The sequence below is a fragment of the Solanum dulcamara genome, chromosome 8, assembly GCF_947179165.1.
Source record: "Solanum dulcamara chromosome 8, daSolDulc1.2, whole genome shotgun sequence".
Taxonomy (NCBI): domain Eukaryota; kingdom Viridiplantae; phylum Streptophyta; class Magnoliopsida; order Solanales; family Solanaceae; genus Solanum; species Solanum dulcamara.
Genome location: NC_077244.1, coordinates 32,868,835 through 32,875,216, shown reverse-complemented (window position 1 = coordinate 32,875,216; position 6,382 = coordinate 32,868,835).

The following is a 6,382-nucleotide window of genomic DNA, read 5'->3' as shown; positions in this document are numbered from 1 at the left end:
AAAAACAAAGGAAGAAAAAGAGGAGTTGCAGGCCAAGTAATGAGTCGTAGGACTCTACATATTTATGTAAGCTATCAACTTGAAAATCTTACATACTTAAGCTACTTAAGTGCATACCAAGCTTATGTAGCAAGGATTACATAGATTCATAATAGAAGACGAGATTACAAACCCATGAGGAGAAGGAGAGATTTCCACGTGGTATCCCATGAGAGATTGCCACATGGAATCCCATGAGAGAGTGCCACGTGGAAGCATCTGCAGCAAGGGGGTGGGCCCCATATGCCCTGTGTCAGCCCCTAAGTGGAGAAGATGGTGCGTTGGCCCTATGATGGATTGACATATGTCACCCCCTAAGGTGGCCTATATATATGTTTTATGACTTATTTCCCTCATACTTATCCCATAAGTCATCTTCTTCAAGAGAGTTCTAGAAAAGAGAAGAAGAAAAAGAAACCTTGAGCTAAAGAGAAATTGTTATGGTTTTGGGGAGAAAAAGGTAAGTTCCCCGATTCCGTTCCATGAATTAATTATCTAGGGTATAAAAAAAGGGTATGATGGTGTTATTAATGTAAATTTATGGTTTGTATCAGCCCCAAAACATTAACAAACAGCCACGAAGTTTCAGCTGCACTAAAGGAAATTCCGAGGCGAGCTCCAACAAGTTTTTGGTGAGTTTCGGGTAAGGTAAAGTTTTCTCTTTCAAACTGGAGTTTATGCTGTTGTTATGAAGTATATTACATGTCTTAAATAAGGTTGAAAGTAGAAAAAGTGTATACGGATGCTTGACGTTGGAAACAAATTAAATTGAAGGGTTATAGCTAAATCAAAGTCGAGTAGTGGGTTGTCGTTGTGGTGTTGCGGGTGCAGATGGTTGGGTTGAATGACCCTCCATTTGGTATGGTTAAATATTTTGTGAAATAAAGATTAAAAACTCTATTTTCATATCGTAGTTTGGAGCTAGTCGTTTGGAGCTTGTATTGTGTAAGGTTGAAGGGATTTACTTATAAATATACTGCTGGTTGTTGTTGGTGGTATGGTTGTTGATATTGTGACCAAGTTTAAATCTCGGGGATGTTGAAGTTATAGGGGAGATGCTGTCCGATTTTTGGTAGATTCGGAACTAGTAACAAACTAGTCGAGGGTAATAGATAAGGAAATAACTCCTATGAGTACTTGGGTGTAGAGTTGGAAATTGGAAAGTGAAAGGTCATTAACCTTAGTATTACTTTCATGTTAAATAGGTTCAAGAGACGACGAGGCGAACGTGTAAGAGTAATCCATAAGAGGTATGTGAAGCTATCCTTCTTTTCTTTTGGCATGTCTTAGCCTTAAGTGATTGATATATGAAATGTGGGGATAATTCAATTTATAGAACTCCAAGTATGACTCATAAGTATTATTCACTTCTCGATGGTAGAATTCCTATACTAGTTGAGTTATTGCCTCTCAAGGCTTCTATATGATGGAGAGTAGTAAGTATGTGAAGTTATCACCTTTCTCTTGGCATGTTTTGGCATAAGTACGTAAAGCTACCCTTCCTTCCTCTTGATATGTCTTTGACATAAGTGTGGTGCTATGATGGTAAGGTAATGCAATAAGAAGGTTATGATACCAATCCCATGATGGGCCGGGTACGATATATGCAAATGATGGCTCCTTGAGGAAAAGTAGAGACTAGGTAAATATTATTCGTTCTCTTCCGTTGGCATGTCCTAATTATAAGTAAAATGTGATACGAGCTCAGGGATAACTCCACTCTTAAGTCCTAAATATAATTCGTATCTTTTATTCACTTTTGAATGTCAAACTCTTGTAGTAGGTTGAACTACTTTCCTTGAAATCCATAGGTTTAGAAGTACTGGATACATAAGCTCCTAGTCCTAAGGACAATATGATGACGGGTATCCTTGATTGTATAAACTATTAGTATTACTTTAGTACATGTCTAGGGTCCTCGAGATCCTAAGTGGTATAGGCCTTAATGGAATTTAGAAGGCACTCGAGATGGCTACACTACTATTTTGGTCCTCAAATGATAGCTTAATCTTCTTACATTATCGAGTCTCTGATAATGATTTAGATTGTATATGGTTACTTACTACCTTACTCATGTATACTGTAATACATCTTTCACCGAGTCCCATAAAGGCCAGGTATGGTATATGATGTTGATGATACCAAGTCCCATAAACGGATGGGTATGGTATATAATATACGGATTGGGCCGAACGTTCTTCGGCATTACTATATAATATACAGATCTGGCAGAACGATGCTGGGACTAATGAAGCCCTTTTCCAACAAGTCTCTCATCTGCTCTTTCAACTCTTTCAGCTCTGCGAGAGCCATTTTGTAGGGAAAAATAGATATAGGCTGAGTGTCTGGCAATATATCTATAGGAAACTCTATCTCTCGCTCAGGAGGAAGACCTGGAAGTTCATCTGAAAATACATCTGGAAATTCATTAACTACCGAAACTGACTGAAGAGTCAGCACTTCTACTTCCAAGTTATGCATATAAACCAAATGATAAATATACCCCTTCCTAACCATCTTCCTTGTCTTGAGGTATGAAATAAACTTACCCCTCGGCGATGCCGTATTCCCCTGCTATTCTATAATTTGTTCTCTTGGGAACTGAAACCAAACTACTTTTTCTCTACAATCAACATTAGAATAAGAGAAAGCTAACCAATCCATGCCCATAATAACATCAAATTCTGTCATATCTAACTCTATCAAATCTGCCTTAGTATGGCGACCATATATAATCACCAAACAATCTCTATATACTTTCTTGGCTATAACAGAATCTCCTACCAGTGTAGCTACCTCAAATGGTTCTATCAATTAAGTTTTTATTCCAATTTTATTATCAACAAAGGGAGATATATATAATAAGGTGAAGACTAGATCTATCAATGCATATATGTCCCAAGAAAAGATCGATAATATACCTATAACCACATTTGGTGACACCTACTGATTTTATGTACTTGTCAAAACATATATGTGGTTCGAGGGACCGCTAGAATTAGAAGCTCCACCATGACCTCTACCACGACCTACTGATGTATAGATACTCTACCCCATGGGGCACATAACCACCAAAGAAAAAAACTAAAAACTAACCTAGTAGGCTGAGCTGCATCCCCTGGACTACTCCCGAATAGACATTCCCTCATCATATGGCCTTGATGGCCACACATAAAGAAAACACCTGTGGCATAATGACATTCCCCAAAATAGTACTGCCACAATGAGAACACCGAGGCGAAGGTGGCCTTAACTGGCGTAAACCCCTGTTTATCTATGAAGATAAAACCCTAGAGCTTTGACCGGCTCCTGACTATCCTGTACTATCAAATCTCCTTCCTATAAACTGTGGGGGTGCACTCTAGGACAACTGAGAAGGATATCTACTATACAGCTGAGGCTTCCCACCGCAAAATTCACCAGAATAACTAGCCGATCTAGCTCTTTTATGCTAGCCTCTATTATGATCTCTATTATGTTAATACCCCTTGTGCCAATCTTTTACCCCCCTGCTAATATGCCTGTACTCGAGCAATATCCATACCTGGATTAGATGCCATTGCTATACAACTATCAATCAAGTAACGATCTAGACCCATCACATAACGATGCACTCTATCAGCCATATCAACTACAATAGTGGGTGCATGTCTCACCAATGAATCAAATTCAAGACTATAATCTCGAATACTCTTGCCATTCTGCCTCAGATGTAAGAATCTATCGACTATGGCACATCGCATCTCTAGAGGTAGAAAGTGGCCAAGGAAAGCCTCCTCAAACTCATCCCATACCGCTAGAGGAGCACCATCACCCCTAAATAACTCCTAAGTTTATACCAATTAATGGCTATATCATGCAGTCGATATGAAGCCAACTCAATAGATTCAATCTCAAAAGCCATAATTACCCTCAGCGTATGTTGTATCTATCAGATAAACTCTGGTGGGTTATTCGCGGGCCTTGACCCATAGAACTCTGCGGGGTTACAAGTCAAGAAGTCACGAACCCTTAAACTATCATGTCTATCTGCATAATCAACTCCTAGACCATGACTGCTAGTCTGCCCTGCCATTAACCTGGTCAGTAACTAAAATGCGTCTCTCATGGACCTATTCTCCACCCCTGGGGGCAGTACAAAATACGTACTAAGTATATAAAATATAAAATACCATAAATGAGATCACATTTGAAATAAAGATTCAGGAGATAAGTATAATAATAAATAAATCACTATACCTGCGTCTTATGAAATGAAGTCATACCTATCATCATTATATACCATACTCGGCCCATTATGGGACTCGGTGTCACAATTATATCCTTATATCATCATATGCATATATATATATATACCCTACCCTGCCCTCTGACAAGGGACTCGATGAATAGAGTAGTATACACTATACCGTACTCAGCCCATTATGGGACTCAGTGTCATAACCAAATTATTATAACATTGTATCATCATATATCATACCCGGCTCTCTAGTATAGGACTGGTGAATAATATAGTAAAACCGTGCATGACAACATACCCGGCCCGAAACTCAGTGAAAGAGATAATAACAGTATGCACGAGTAGAATATAATGAGCAACCACATACAGTTAGATGATCATTTGAGACTCAATAGAATAAGTAACACTCGAATGCTTAAAATATGGAATTTATTAGCCAATGTAGTGTCGAGGACCTGGCCAGGAGGAATAACCCAAGCAAAATCAAAATTTTAAGCATGAGGAAGTATGGTCTGCGATAAGTCCTTGTCGCAGACCTTTGACATGTAGTGACCAAATTGAAACTTAAACTTAATCTGTGAGGTAGTGTGGTCCATCATAAGTCCGTGTTGCGGTGATCATGTTAATCAATTCGAGTAAAGTGGGTTCTCCCAAGGTAACCCGATTATCCTGTCGATGGTTATCCATTTGTACCTATTGAAGACACTCAATCAAAGCAATTGAACAACATTAAGTTAGTGAAAAAAAATCTCACAATCACTCTAAAGAAAAAATTACACCTGCCTCACAAATTTCCTCGGCCAATGGTTGTATCTTGGTTAGTTCTAGTGAGTTGGAATGGTCCAATATCTACTTGAGGTCAAGAATAATTTTTTTGACTCAATAAGGAATGCTCAAGAATTAAGGATTGGAAGATAAGAACTCTCAAAGAAAAAAGCAAGAAAGGTGAAGAAAACAAATTGGGACAAAAAGTCAGCTCAAGAACTAAGTAACAATAAGTAGAAGGACTTACTTGTTGTTAATTAGTTGTAGGAATTAAAGAAATGAGATGAAGATATATAAATATTTAACAAGTAATTAAAATCAATAATTAGATGTTAAGTAGTCGAGAAATCGGAAGAGAAATGTGTGTAGAAGAAGAACTAGAAATATTTGACACTTTGAAAATTTTTGAGGCCTCAAAGAAGTTCATCACTTGAAAGGATTTGATGGGATGATTTAGTTAACAAGTAATTAAGGATGTTAATTAGTTGTTAATAAGTTAAGAAATGGAAGAAAAATGAGTTTAGAAAAAGAAGAAGTGAATTTGGACATTTAGAAAAATTTTAGGTCCAAAAGAGAAGAAAACTTCCCATAGTTTTATTTTGGGGTCCAAAAATCTGCACACATTTTTCAACTCTCTGAAGTTGACGAATACGCACCACGTGGCGTGACTCGGCAAAGTCAATGATGTGGCTGCTGAGGCAGCATTGTCATGGTAGCTATTTGCTAATGTTGCTCCTGATGTGGCGCCAACATGGATTTTTTTTGAATTTCATTTTTTTTTTCAAATTTCCACTAGTAGACTCACAAACAGTTTAACCAACTTTGACATGATTAATTATATTAAATGTACCTTTTGGTCTTCTTCTTCTTCAGTAACACTTGAAGATCTTCAAGAACACATAGAACACAAAGAACACACCAAATCTCATCGCACACATATCAACTCGGAATTGGCTGAAAATTTAGGATTAGATACCCTTCAAATTAGAGACCAAACCCCAGTGATTTTTAAGCTCCAATTCCTCCTCAATCAATAGAACCACTTTCAAAATTTGAAAAAGTTTCGAAAACCCAAAACCCTTCAATGACAACTTCATTTCTACCGCTCCAAATTAAATGAAAATTGAAACCTAGACTTATAAAATACTAGGAAACAAGGATCTAGTATCAAAAATAAAAAATAAAACAACAAAAATATTCAAATTATTATTTTTGGATAATTTTTTTTGCAAACCAAAACTAGATTTATAGAAACAAATCTAAACCTAGGATCTTGATACCAATTGATGCAATTTTAAGGACAAAATTATTAATAACAAGAAGAAAGTAAAAGTAAAG